General features: G+C 43.3%; 1 protein-coding gene across 4 annotated transcripts in view; it reads left to right on the top strand.

Annotated features, from left to right (window-relative positions):
- Positions 1 to 5194: 5194 nt before the first annotated feature.
- The window catches only part of FAM135A (family with sequence similarity 135 member A), a 94206-nt gene continuing 84554 nt past the window's right edge, over positions 5195 to 14846 (top strand). For 2 of the 4 annotated variants that reach the window (XM_057418831.1, XM_057418829.1), the window contains exon 1: positions 5198 to 5409. The gene's annotated coding sequence lies outside the window, so the exon portion shown is untranslated. Of the gene's footprint in view, positions 5410 to 5953; positions 6060 to 14846 lie in introns of those variants that run through there. The other 2 variants (XM_057418834.1, XM_057418830.1) reach the window with 2 other exon arrangements.

Raw genomic sequence — 14846 nt, 5'->3', positions numbered from 1 at the left:
TATATCCTATTGCTGCTTTCCTACAAAGGACAACAAATAAAATGGTTAGATTGAGATACTTAGGTTTGGTACATCGTAACTTGCTAAAGAGGAAGTTAATGCAAATGTGTCTTCTGCAGTCTCTCTTGAACTAGTGTTTTTAAATCAAATCTTCAAGCAGATTACTTTTGTAAGTCCTAGCTAAGAGATTCAGAATTATTTTTTTACTCTATTGGCTTTGACTTGATGAACACTAATAAACTGTGCCCTTGACTCTTGCAGTTCTGTTTTACTAACTTGTAAACAAAAGCAAAACTAAATGCAGTTCTCTCTGTAGAATCTTTCTTCCCCAGCATTTCTGACTGACTGTAGGCATTTTGTGCCAGTGTCCTATGAATTATATTTCTTCCATATCCTTGTTTCTCCTGTTTTTGAAGGATGTATTCATTAACATGCTGTATTTCAAATCTTTTCCTGCAAGCCTCAGGATGCTGTCTTCTCATGCTTTGTATCCTTCCCTTTTCCCTTTTTGAATGAACTTCCTTTGCATCATTTCCCCTCCCTCCCCAACTTCAACTTCTTATTGTTGATCTCCTTACATTAATTCTGTTCCCATCTTTATTTGCTCATTTCCAACACGTGTGTCCATTCATTTAGTACTGTCCCTAGCTACTCTGACACCTCCTGAAGGCTCCTTATTTAAAGTCAGTGCATCTAAACCTAAAATCCTGTAACTACCTCTGAAACAGCTGACTACAGCAGTGGTGTGAAAGGCTCCCTATATCACTGTTGGAAGGCAGTGTTTTGAAAAGGCAAGTTCCTTATTTCTGCATTAACCTAACAGCATGCAAGCTGAAGGTAGCTGCTGCAGCAAGATCCCCATTTTGAGCAGCCTCCGCTGACAAGTGGAGGTCAACCCTTTAAATCCTGTACCCATCTTTTTATATCTACAGATTGTTCTCTGTACATGATTCATGATTCTTCACCCCTTTTGCTTTGCAATCCCCAAATGATCAAAAAATTCCATTATTTGTCATATGAGGGAACAATCAGGGCTGTTAAAAGGAGCTTTTAACCAATCTTCTGTGAATCTCATAACTATATATATTGCACCCATTTATTATGTAATAAAGTTTAAAAGCTAACTTTAGATTGTACTGATCAAGTTCTTTAAATCAAAAAAAAACCACATTGCAATTGTAATACTTTCTATTTTAGCAGCATACTAGCTTAATTATGATTTTGTAATTATATCTTCCGATGAGAACTCTGCAGTCCCTTGCAGCACACAAAACCATCTTTTCATTCACTGTTTTCAACACAGTTATCAAAATGTTCTCAAGATGTAATTAGTTTCTATGTTTTCTTATGATTAAAGCCATTGCAGAGGATGTTTTTCACAAATCTGTTATCTGAAAATGAACATGCTCAGTGCTGTGTATCCTATATCTGGATATCCATTTGGGGCACACAGCCAAATCTGGCAGTTGTCTAGAATTTTATTCTCATTGAGCAATCAGTTGAATGTTCATTCAGCATTTTTCCATATTTTGACAGCAAAGAAGCATAACCAACAGCTGCTTCTCTGTCAGGAATTGTTCCTTGACTCACGCTAACTCCATTTTAAATCCTAGGCAGATGAACCATGATACAGTGTTGACTCAAAATCTGGCAATGTTTGTCACCCTATTCTGTATCAATTTTTTTCTTTCCTGGTAATTTTTCTGAGATTCAACATTTCTCTTTATCCACCTCTGTAGATTTATCAGCAAAACTGTTTTCTCTGTTTATTTACTTCAGACTCTTCTTGAATGACCTCCTGATACACAATCACTCGTGCACACTGTTCCCAAGCTTCCTTGTCAGAAGATCCATTGTGTTTTCTTCTCTCAGGAACCAAGATTAAGCTTCACCCAATTTTCCAAGACTTACAAGGCTACACTCTCCCTCTTCTCTTACAGGGTGCTTGCTATACTATGCACTGGAGTGATGTAGAGAGATCCCCAGGTTATCAACTGCTCAGAGTTGCCCTGAAACTGGAAGCAGTGCAGTTGCTTTCGCATAGTATCACATCTGGGTTCAGTCCTGCTTCTCAGTTCATCTGCTGGTGGCTACACAGCTTTTGTTTCCTAGTCTGTACACGTTTGGTGCTATCTGGAGGATACAGACCAGTATTAGGGATGTATTGAGCCATACACACAGACCCATAAATCTGGGAACTATTGTTTTAAAAAAATCCTGCACTAGTGAAGATACTCAGCAATATGAGCTTAAGATTTAATTTAATTTCCCATAGGAAAGAGAGCTTCAGCAGAACTCAAATATAGCGGAAGTGGGCTTCTAGGGTCTCCTGTATCATACTTAAGCAATGAATAGGGATGCTGGGGAGGGACTCTTCATTAGGGACTGTAGTGATAGGACAAGGGGTAATGGGTTAAAACTTAAACAGGGGAAGTTTAGATTGGATATAAGGAGGAAATTCTGTCCTGTTAGGGTGGTGAGGCACTGGAATAGGTTGCCCAGAGAGGCTGTGAATGCTCCTTCCCTGGCAGTGTTCAAGACCGGGTTGGACGAGGCCTTGGGCGATATGGTTTAGTGTGAGGTGTCCCTGCCTATGGCAGGGGGCTTGGAACTTTGTGATCTTAAGGTCCTTTCCAATCCTAGCTATTCTATGATTCTATGAATTACGTCTCTACGGAGCTTGTTAGTGAGGGTAATCCATAATTTCCCAGTCAGGACCTCTGAACTGTAATGCTTACCAGTGCACCAGTCTTGAGTGGGGTATCCATTTTGTTTTATGTTTTTATATACAGCGCTCAAACTCAGAAACTTCGTTTCTGGAAATGAAGGCAGCTTTGTGCAGAGACTGCTCCAAAAGGTTGTCTTCACTCAGAATGGCTGTCTGACTATCCTTCTTTACATGAACAAACGGGGAGCACCAGAATGCCATGAGGGGTGAAGCGGACCCCATCCCGTAAGACAGTACTCACTGACACATGCAAGAGAAGGGCATGAGCAGTTGGGCTGATTGATGGCAGATCTTCACAAGTGGATTTTGGTGAGGGAGCAAATTAGATTTCTCTAATGGGAGCTCTGCCATTTATGGGAACAAGCTGCCAGTTTTCTGCTCATATCAGAGGAAAAGACTGTTGCCAAGAAATGCTTCCCCCATTTAATGGGAAAGAAGCCTGCAGGATACATTTTCCTAATAGAAGTCCAGGTAAGGCTTAGGAGAGATAAAATAACAAAAATAATGAGTCAGACCAGTATTTATCTGTGCAAATACATAAAGCCCATCCAAACTCTCAGCCTGGCCTTTGGACTACTCAGAAACCAGAATATCTTCAGGAAAATCTGGCTCTTGATCCACAGGCACTATCTGGTGTTGAGCATCCTTTAGTAGTACAAAACTATCACTACTACAAAACTACTAACTTGAGTTAGTACAAAACTCCTGTATTTCTCAGACAAGTTTGAGGTTTGCCATGGTTAGGCCTGGTGGGGACTTCTGTGAGCCACACACGAACTGCTCCAGTATGTTTTTGGTATGTCAGAACTCACTCTGTGGGACCACAAAGCAGTTATTCAAGCCTATGGGACCACAGAGCAGTTACCCAAGCCTACCCTGAAGTAACTCAGGCAAAAAAATGCAAATCAGCAGTCATGTGTTTTCTGGTTCAAGGATCAATACTGATGCTTTCAAAACTGCCTTTTTAAAAAGCCTGGAGGCACCTGTATGGCCCTGATAAATCAGATGCAGGTTTCATCTTAACCATTAACCTCCTGTGAACTGGGATTTCTTTCACAAAAATTAAATTCCCAGATAGCTATGAGTTCAGCCTGCAGTAAACTTCTTCTGGCAGTGATCAGTACAATCTCAACCCGATGTCACAAAAACATACAGGTGCTAAGAGCTCTCATAATGTTTCACAAAGCCAGTCTTGGTACTTCATGGTGGTCAGCTTCTCATCCCTCTATCATTTATCCCAGCATCACTCAGGCTTCCTGCTGTCACACTTAATTATCTGTCTGCATTTTTGGATGCTAAATCACTCAGAGACAAAATTACAGGAAGAACCCTATCCGCAGACTAAGGGATCAAATTCAACATTGCTGGCCACCTGACTGGCCTGAAAGACTCCCTAAACTAAAGCAAGTCTACTGTTTTGTAACCACTCTTTCTGTGAAAACAGCTACAGGCTTATGCTCGGCTTTCAGATAGGAAGCCCACGTTGGAGTCTTAAAAACTATCTTTATCCAAGTTTTCTCCACATCCAAGATTTTTTTTTTCAGATGAAGGCAAGCTGCTGGAAGTGAAAGAACAGCATTTTTTTTTTTTCTTTTTTCAGGCAGACCATAATTTTGTTTTCGGTAGTTCTCTGAGCCAACTAACTTTGATCTATGCATCACACTTGTTAATGACTGCAGTACCCAGCATGTCTCTCCTTCAAAGACCATCAACTTTATTAGTGCATCTTATAGCCGATTTACTTGTATTTTGCTATCATGTACTGCTAAAACGGTATTGCGGAAACGAGAACTTTTTCCCTGAAGGGCTGAAAAGCAGCTCATTATCCCCACTCCCGCAATCGGTCAGGTGGGCCCGACTTCTACTACACCCTTACCCTCTACACAGCAGCCCGGGGGCTCCATGTCAAGGCCAGGGTACAGGGTCCCGGAGGAGCGCGCTGGGTGCCCAGGAGGAGAGAGGCCTCCTCCGCCTTCCAGTACGCGCCATGAAGAGAGCTCTGGGGGAACGGAGCTACGGTGGAAGAGCAGCCAGGGGCCAGCCCTCTGTGAGTTACGACCCTCCCGGCCATGCCCGGCAGCCACTCCGAGAGCTGCCTGCTTTTCCCCTCCGGGGCGCCCCAGTTCGGCCCCGCGGAGCCGCAGGAGGAGCCCGAGCCGCGGCCCGGTGGGGCAGCAGGGGGAGCACGAGCACGAGGCCGAGCCGGAGGCAGCGGCGCAGCGAGCCGGGGCTCCGGCTGCCAGCACCGGCCGCGGGAGCCGCGCGGGCAACTACTCAGAGCCGCAGGCGGCGCGGAACGCCCGGCGCAGAAGCCGGGGATGCGGCTGCCGCGGGATTCGCCGCCGCTGCCGGCCTCTGCCTAACGTGGAGCGCAGCCCCCCGGCGGCAGCTGCGAAGCTGCAGCACCCGGCAGGCTCCAGCACCCGCCGCCCCTCAGCGCCGGGGAGCAGGAAGCTGCTCGCGGCCGGCGCCTAGCGGCCCCCCCCTCCCCACGCCACTCCCCGCCCAGTGCAGAGCGGGCGCCGGCGGCACGGCCTGCCGCGGGAGCAGCAGGCGCTGGCGTCGGATGCCTGCGCTACGCCATCCCGGTGCTGCCGCGGCCTGGACTCCGAAGGGACCGCGGGCGAGGAGGAGGCGGCGGGCGATCGGCGGGCAGCGGCGGCCACTCTTTTGTGTCCCAGGTCGGTGCTGGGGGAGCGGCGAGAAGGCACGGGGGCCCTGAGGGCGAGGGGCAGGGCGGGATGGGACGCTCGGCGGGCGCGCGTCCTGGCCCTTCCCGTGGGGCTGCGTTGGGGGCCGGTGGGCGCCAAACGCACCCCTCCGTGCCCGGCCTGTGCCCGCCGCGGGCATGGCTGTCGGGAGACTTGTTTGTGTCAGGCTGACCCCGCTGCCTGCAGCAAAACTCCGAGAGCTTCTCCGCATCCCAGCCCGGCAAAGAGGGGAGCGGCGAGGCGGAGCGGGGGGCTGGCGGCCGTCCGGGGGCTATACCAGTTCAGCCGTGGGGCAGGGAATGTCGCCGCCCCCCGCCTTGTCCCCTCTGGCCCCTCGCCTGCTGAGGCGTCCTCCCGAGCGGGGGGGCAGCATGTGGCCGCCGGGAGTGGCTTGTATCGGGGGAAGTTTCAGCCCGGGCACCGTGTCGCCGTTGTTGATTGTTTATCGCTGTGAGGCGGAGCCGAAAATAGGTCAGAAATAACGTCCACCCAGTCCCCTCCGTGAAGTGCTGCTCGAGTACCGGCCGCGGTGCTGGGGGCACATGGAGGCGTTGCTGCTTTCTCCCTCCTTGCCTTCCTAAGAAATGCCGGATTCTGCCAGCGTTTGAAACGGTGTTTGCGTGGGTTTCCATTTATTTATATATTTTAATGTCGTTTCTTCGTGCGGTGTGGAAAGTTGCTGGCCGACCTTAGGAATAGCTGCCGGCTATTTCCTGGTGCTTGGAGGGCGGTACTGCCGCCTCTCCTCCCCCCCCCCACCGGCGGCCGCTGCTGCACGCCGTGGCTCTGCGGGCCCACTCCGAACCGAGCCGAGCCAAGGAAAATCCTGTTCCTCCCCTCGGAGCAGCGGCTGTGCGCTGCGGGGTGTGCGGCAGGACAATGTGTGTGTGAGGCTGGGCGCCGCAGCTACGCGGTGCGTGCTCTCAGCAGATGCTCGCGACGACTGTTACCGTCTGTAGGGGTGAAATACCCTCAGGACGCTAACGGCAGAATTTGCGTGATGTGTAAGCGCCCTCGTGGATAAGCTTTTCTTTCTGTTTGGTGTTGCTTTAAGCAAAATAGAACTTACTTGAAAACTTTATTTAATGATTATGTGCTGCAGACATGCCACTTCGAAGAGAAATTTCATAGCATAACGTTAAATTAGAATTGGGGGGAATTTACAGTCATGTTGATACTTTTAAGTAAAGAGGTCGTTGGTGCTGAAGTTTTTAAGCCAACTTCCCGTTTATGTTCTTGCAGTGGGTTCTTCTCATTGAAAGGTAAACAAACTTATCTTTGAAGTCTTCCATTTTGTCATGAAAGTGTCCATAAACGTCTATTTTCTTCTACTAGGGTTTCCTTTGTTTTACAAAGATTTCAGGCAGTTAGCTTACTGTTGTTTTATATATGGGAAAAGCCTGAGCTAAAACCCACGTATACTTTTTTTCTTGTTTGCTGGACTCAAAGCAAGCAGGGAATGCTACTGGGTGTGATCTTTATTACTTTGGAAGGGAATGTGTTACATTTTCATCCCTAAAATATCTCTTACTTAGCATTTTGATTTTGAAGAAAAAGCTGCTTGGCCCTTGCTAAAGGATAACTGTCCCTGGCCAAACCTAGTTCAGTAAAATTGTGTTTTGCTGGCAATTTATGTCTTTTTTCAGGATGTAAGAATGCTGGGTTTGTGGAGGAGCAAATCAGGTACTTCAGCATAGTTTTAATTATTTCAGTCAACAATTCATTGAGCATTAGAATTGAAAATAGTATTTTGTAGCAAATGAACAATAATCCAGGCTCTGGCTGTATCTTTGTGAATACTTTGCGTGAATGAAACACAGAATCATCTTGCTCTCTTTCTTCCATATGACTGTTAGTAGTCACAGTCTGAGTTACCTGGATTTGGTGTGTCAGAGCACAGCTGTAAATCTTAGTCAACGGTTTCCTTGGATGGACCAACTTGTTTTCCTTTCCCTGCCTTTTTCTCTTTTTTTTCTTTGGTTTTTTTTTTTTTTTTTTCCTTGTAAGTAATGTAAATCAATTCCTAATTTTTTCCAGTAATCAATAAAAATCAGATTTTTATGTCATTTGAGCTCATTCTTTGGAAGGCTTTAGATTTCCCTTATATTAAATACAATCCTACAAACCTGGTAAGAATTGACTGATATAATATGTGAAAGTACTAGTTTTGTTCTTGAATTAACACTTATCAAGAAAATTGATCTGTTAACCTTCACTTCAGATTACAGTTGGTACAACTGGCCCAGTTAGCATTTGGCACGCACAGTAATCAATAATAGTAAAATGCACACAGTAGCTGAAATGTGTTTTCAAAACTTCTTTGGAAAATGTGTCAGACAACACATTTGTTGGTTCAGTTTAATTCCATTGCTATAGAACTTAGTTCAGCAAAACCTTAAAAATAACAGCACTGGTTCTGCTCAGGTTTCAGAAGAGCAGGTGTCTCTTCTGAAAGCCAGTGAATCCCCAGTAATGGATCTGAAACTGTTACCTGGCACTCTCCTTTTTTTTGGTTTTAATGTTTCCCTTGGAAGTACCAGAGTTCCAAAGCCCAGTTCTGGAGTTGGTTTTTGCATTTTTATCCCACACAGTAAACACAGTTCCCAAGCAGGGAGAAATGTGACAATTGAGATCCATTGCTCTCTCTAGCTCTCCCTGTTGATTTTGCTACTCAGCTCTCCACTGAGGAAGACTTTGACAAGTCCTGGTGGACTTCATTGTGATTAGAATGGGATATGTATGCCACAACAATCTGGCTGGCTGTGCAGCTATATAGGAAAGCAAGTTCTGGCAGAAGGATGAGGCAGATTACTGAGTGACAAGGTTTTGAGCTGCTGCAGGTAAAGATACAAGAGTCCTGCCTAAGCTCTGACTCTTGCAGTGTTATTTCTTTCAAGAGAGCCTAGCTGTCTGTACCAGCCTAGGAGGCAGCACCTGAATGTTTCTTAATGCAGTGCTGAGTACTGGTGTCTGCGTCCCTTTCTGGGCCTGGGTGCTGTCCTGAACAAATGTGAAAGCTAAACTGGTTTCAAAAATGGACCTCAGTGTGAGAATTATAATAAATGGTTGACAATTCTTGTGCTGTTGACCTTGTTTCAGTGTCTGAAGTTATTGATGTGGACGAGTGCTTCTCACCCCTGCTTTCTTCTTCTTCAAAGCATAATGATGCTTTGTGTTTTCTGTCTTGAAATCCTTTCCTTCTTTCTCAGCCCCCATCCCTGCAGACTGTGGGATAGGCTTGGCAGAATATACCCTCTTGTTAACTAAGGTGGAAGGTTGCACCCTTTTCCTCCATATGGAAAAATACAGTCTCACTAGCGCTTTAATTGTTTTCATGACAGGATAGATGAGTAGCATCTGTGCACTGACCAGCAATTCTTCCTGATGGGTATTTGTTTTGCCAGTCTGCTGTTGTATGTCAGGTCCCTCTGCCAAGCCCTGGGCTCAGGGAGCTTGTAGCCAAACTAAGTACCTGTGTGAAGTACCAGCACATTCAATTTCTCTTTTGGCTAAACTATGAGCTTAACTTAAAGAGTTTCTTGAATTACAAATTATTTAATCTTGCATTTATTTTCCCACATGGTGAAGCAGCTTCAAAAATGTGATTTTTAATTTTTTTTCTATTTTTTTTTTTAATTAGAAGTTAGTTTTATAGCAACCTTCAGATGCTTTGTATGTAGGATATAGGATCCTATATAGGAACTTTCAAGTCACAATCTTGCTGTTTTAGATCAGGAGTGAGACACGGCTTGACTGGTTAAATCCACGTAAAAGCCACTGTTTCCTGTCCCTGTGAGCTTGCTCGGACCAGACTATGTTTCTGAATAAATGCTACTTCTGTGTTTTTCAGCCACAGCTAGGCAAACCACTAAAGTATGTCCTTACATTTTGCCAGCATTCATGCACCGTGTGTTTTCTGTCTGGCAAGACATGTGCCTTTTTGTTAAGCATCTGCTAATTTTGGCTTGCTCTAGTGTTTTACCAGGCACCTTTTGATCACTTTCATTCATAGTATACATCTCCTGAAGTCTTGTGTATGGAAAACTACATAGCTGTAGAAGTATGAACATAGAAGTTAAATATTTATGCATTCATTTCTAGTAAAAGCAGTTGGTATGTTGGTAATGCAGTGTCACTGATATTTGTAGAAGTCTGTTGTACAAATTGTTTTCCTCAAAGAACAATACATGGAACATTTGAAGTAATGAGTATACAACAGAGAGTATACAAGAAAAAAAAAATCTGAAAGGGGGGAAATAAGTTTGATGTAGTCTGGGGTCACTGGGAAGTCAGGTGAGCCAACTGTGTTTACTTCAAGCAGGAAATTGGTGACAGCCCTATTCTTGGAAAGAACAGACAGAGAAATAAGGAACAGAATGAAACCTCACAGTGCAACTTACAAGCGGAACAAAAGTTGCAAATGCTAAAGCAGACTGAAAGGAAATCAGTTCTGGTTTTTGTTAGATGGTTCCAGCGCTATCTTCTTTTTTTTTTTTTTTTAAATGGATTTTTCTGTAGAGGTTTTGGAATTGGAAACATTTTCAGTACTAAGAATCTTGAACTTTGTGTTTTGCAAGCAGTTTTATTGGAAATAAGATAAAAAGTTCCCCTTACCAATATTTCTTACTAAAACCAAATTTTAGATTTCCCCATTTCTGAAGTGCATGGCTTGTATCAGGAAAATTGAAAAGTTACTTTTTACTACTTTTAATTTTCACATGAAAAATTATGAATTTGTTACGTGTAATACTGTATAATTATGTATATATATATACGTGCTGAATAGTCTCCTGAATCTCATTTATAAAATAAATCACAAACCTGTGCATACCATACCGTCAAATTCTTATAATTAAGAACTCTGCAGCATTCATCTGTTGTGCAGGAAGCCTCTACACTTCACTTCTGACATACTGAAATAATAAACTGGCTTGTTTTTCACATCTAGCTCTGCTTAGTATAGTCACAAGCTTGTTCATGTGCTGTAACTTCGTGAATCTATCACTGTTAGTGATAAAGGTGTAGATCATTCATTACCTATTGGGTACAGGATGTCAAGCTATGATAAGCTTATCATACTTTCTAGCTATAAAATAAACTGACTTCTCTTTATGCTTTAGATGATTTTCTAAAGTTAATAAGTAAGGTTTCTCATTAAATTTTCATATAAAAATGGCTTGCAGTTTATCATTTATCTTTTTTCTATTCAAACTTGCAAGGAAATGTAATAGTATTTGCTCTTCTGCTGGTTTAGGAAGTATTCAGGAAACTGCACTTTCTTCCCAGGCTGTCAGTTCAGTTGTCACCTGACAATTTCTCTGCATAATGATTGTATATTTCCATGTAAAAAAAAATCCATCTAGTGTTATTAATGTTGCTGTCTTTTAGTAGTAGAGGTATTTGCATATCTAGTGCTTTTTAATTACAGTATATATTGCTTGCCTGCCTATATATGTGGTCCATCTAGTTGTCTACAAATGTTATGTTTCTGTATTTTTTAAAAAAGTTTTTCTGAGTTTTCTGGGCAAACTCCGAGGTTATACCAGCTATTGGATAATTCTAGGGCCAATGGTTTTGTCCACCTCTGACCTTAAACCTTTTATCTCAGTGAAATAATTCAGATCAAAATGTGCCAAGATACTGAGAGTATTTTAAGTGCCAAAACAGTAATGCATAGATAGTAGAAAACTATCTGTATTTTACTGCTTTACAGGTAAAACGGCATTGAGGAAAAAACCTTTTAACATTTAGGGTCAATACTATACCTCAAGAATTGGATTTCCAAGTTCACGTCCATTCTGTCAGGCTGGACTTCTCTTTCTAATGAAAGCCCTTGCTGCTATGGCAGAAGCTCTGAGCTACTGAGTTTCACCTGCTGTTAATTTTACTTAAGAGATGACCTTTTCTGTGGAAAGTACATTTGAATGGCTCTGAAATAAATCTGAATGCCAGCTAATGCTACAGATGTTTGGTCTGGATTTGGGTTGGTGACTACCGGCTCTAAAAGTTATGTACCTGCCTTTTAACTCATAAAAGGTGTAAAAGCTGAGAAGAGTTTAGGTGGAAGGATGAATTTTCATGACTAGCTAGTATGGTCAGCTGTCAGTTTGTCCTTCTAAGGTAGGGAACTAGGACCTGTTTGAAAACAAACCAGCTACACTATTGACAGGGTACGGAAAAGCCTCTGATGACTTTGGTTCTTGGTTGTTGGGTCTTTTTCCACTGGATGTGTTATGTTGTATTTAATAGGTTTTTTTTTTGCTTGTAGCAAGTTTGAAAGTAGCATATAAGGGATTTAATGGTAACCAAACGTTAGTACAAGAATTTCTGACTAAATATGACAAGGAAACGGTAGGAGAAAAGGAGTGAACAAAGCCTGTCCCATATAAAACATTGTCAAAAATTTTTATATATTATTGGTGACAGTTCAAGCTAATTCAGAAATCAGTTTACTGCTCTGTTTTGATGTAACCTTTCAAGTATTCCCATTGAAGCTACTGAAGGTGATCATTAGACTTCTGTTTTGAATGTGTAGTTTCAGAAACAGAGCTATGCCATTTTAGGTTTGTGTCAGTTACTCAGTGGTTTCTCATGCAGCAGCCTTGTTCTGCCAGTTAAATGCCACACAGAGTTTATCTGACAGAGGGGCACAAAGCCTTCAAGCCACAGAATAAACAAAAGCAAAACTTGAATTTGATAAGGCTATTATACCTGTCTAATGGCGTCTCTAAGCAACTTCTGTTTTGGCACCATAGTGAGAGGGAAAGCAGCACCAGCCCTGTGTCTCTCTTCCTCCACGACAGGGAGTGGAAGAGCCCTCCTTTAGGAAAAATAATTCCTGTCCCCCAACACCGATCTGTCGGTTGGTAACTGTGAGAAGAGCATGTTTCTGGGCCTGTTGGGGCAGAGAGCTGCTGGAAGCCACTTGGCTTTCCAGCCTCCCATGCCTCCTTCAGGAAAGAAACATCCCTGACCGGGTTGCCAGGGCGGGTTCCCAGGTGAGCGGTTGCATCCCTGGGAAGCTGAGCTGTAAGGAGGGGACAGGACAAGCCCTGCTGAACAGGGGAAAGGTTAGACTGGGCTGGCACTTGGGCTCTGGGACTATGCCCTTCCCTGAGGGGAAGGAGTACTGTCTCCTTCCCCTTTCAACTTGCAAAAGTAAATATAAGGAAGAAATGGAGGGTATTTTAACTGAGGAAAGTCTGTGAGAAGGGGAGTTTCTCTCACCCTGCCACTTAAACTGCTTTGCTGCACCGAAGCCATGGGCTAAGGAGATGGGCATGCTTGGGGGATGGCTGATCAGACGATCCACTGTGTTGTGCTGCTGCTCACCTTCCCTTCCCCATTGCTGTGTTGTGCTGCTGTTTGTGGAACTGTGCTCTGAAACAGGATAAGGAAGTGATCTGATCAAGCCCTGCAAAAATAGAGTATTCTAAAATGGTAACGAATTCATTTTAATATGCTGCCCCACGAGAACTGTGTTGTTGGCAGTGTTGCAGGGGCGATGAGCTGGTGCTGTGAAGATGGGAATGAGCATCTGGGGAAGGAACTTCTGAAGCTGTTGATGGTGTGGAAGACTGTGTAGTTTCATGGCTAAAGCTGGCTGAAATTCTTGCTATGCCTTTGCTCACTTCTTCAGAGTTAGATATTAATATTGGCTTAGTCTTTCAGAGGTATCAGTGAAGCTGTTTGTGGAGGCTGTACTGCTTTAAATCAGTGAAATGTTGCGGTTTAAATTTAAAACAAACAAACCAACCCCAAAAGTTCACAGGGTAACCTCCAAAATACCCGTAAAGGTTTCTTGTGATGGTGGCAGGCTTTTTGCCTGCCCCAGCTGCCAGCACAGTTATAGAGATGACTGTTCGTGGGGTGGGTGGGAGCAAGTCTCCAAGGGTGGCAGAGGGAAATCCTTTGAAGACTTTGCTGCTAATAATATATAATGTGCTTACTGACATCCATTCTTCATATAGCATATATGCTGAGCTGTGCTCAGTTTGTTCAAGCTGCCATCACAGTTGTCAACTGCTACTGGTCAGCCTTCTTTACTTGACTCTTGTTTCTTCAGAAACTTCTTTTGCTGATCATTTGTCCATCAAAAAGCACAAAAGCACATAAAGTACTGTGTTTAGTCCCTTCTCTTCTAAAGCAATGAAGGAAAGCAGAGAGTGATTTAATTTTATTTTTGGGTTGGGGGTGTGTGTTCTTGGTTGGTTGGTTTTGTTGTAGTGTTTGTTTTTCCTAGTAGCTGTTGGGTCAGATCTGGTTTGCTCTGGGCTCCAAGGGTAGAAAAGAAGGTGAGGGACATCAAGGATAGAGCACTAAAATCTGGTGCTTGACTGGTTTTGGTAATAGCAAAGTAAACTTATAAAGCTAGAAATTTTTCAACTTGATGCTTTTAGATTTGGAGATGAGCAGGGAATAATTTGCTGGAGGTGCTGCCTGAGGTTGACAGAGAAAAGTGTAGCTCTTTCTCACCTGGTCAGTATGAAGATAAGCAAGCAGCAAGAGCTTCAAGTCTTGCACCAAACTGACATGTAGGTATTTGATACAATATGTTCTTGAAAAGCTTTAATGCGCATTCTGAAATACTTTCCTGTGTCCGTGTTAGGTCATTGCTTGCAATGGCAGTCTGCTTAAATGTCCTTCAGCTTTATGCTTGTATCATACAACCATAACTAAGTTGTGCTTTGTACTAGACTAATACAGATTTGACTTTAATGCATGCTTTGCGGACAAGAAGAGTTGCAGGGAGGGTCTTAGAAGACCTGTGGTCAGAAAATCATGAACAAAGGAAGAAAAAAATAATCTGTGACATTTCTCTGGGGAGTGGCAGTGGACAGAAATTATGAGAAAGTGAAATCAGTGTTCTATATTTTCATAGGTTTTAGATTTTTTCTTTTGCACTGAAAATCAAAGAATCAAACTTTTAACCTAAATTTATTTACTATAATGCTTGTCTTGAATTGTTTTGTGAAAATGGTAGGAAACTGGAAGCCAAACCACAGGGAAAAGCATGAAATAAAGGATTATGTTTCTAAAGATGTTGTACTGTAAAGCCAACCCCAAATCAGCTGACTTTGTATTAGGTTTGTAACATTAGGTGTTGTAAAATAAAATAGGCTTTGATACAGGACTCCCATGGGTTTCTAAATTAACTTTAATCTGCATAGAAGTCCTAAGGGAGTCACTATTTTTCCATCTTGGCCCATCCAGCCTATCCCCACAGGTGATACTAGTGTAGGAACTACTAAAGAAGTGGTTTTGTGACTGCTGATGCTGCATCAGATTTACTATCAGGGTATCTCCTAATGTAACTTTGATGAGGTGGGCAAACTATCATGTTTCTTAATAAGAGTACACTATATATCATTTGTGCTGACTTAATGCCTACTGTAGGAGGAAAGACA

This window comes from Pezoporus wallicus, unplaced genomic scaffold, assembly GCF_028554395.1.
Source record: "Pezoporus wallicus isolate ANWC-B61680 ecotype Strahan unplaced genomic scaffold, APGP_CSIRO_Pwel_v1 contig_4901, whole genome shotgun sequence".
Taxonomy (NCBI): Eukaryota; Metazoa; Chordata; class Aves; order Psittaciformes; family Psittacidae; genus Pezoporus; species Pezoporus wallicus.
This window is presented reverse-complemented; position numbering and strand designations above follow the sequence as displayed.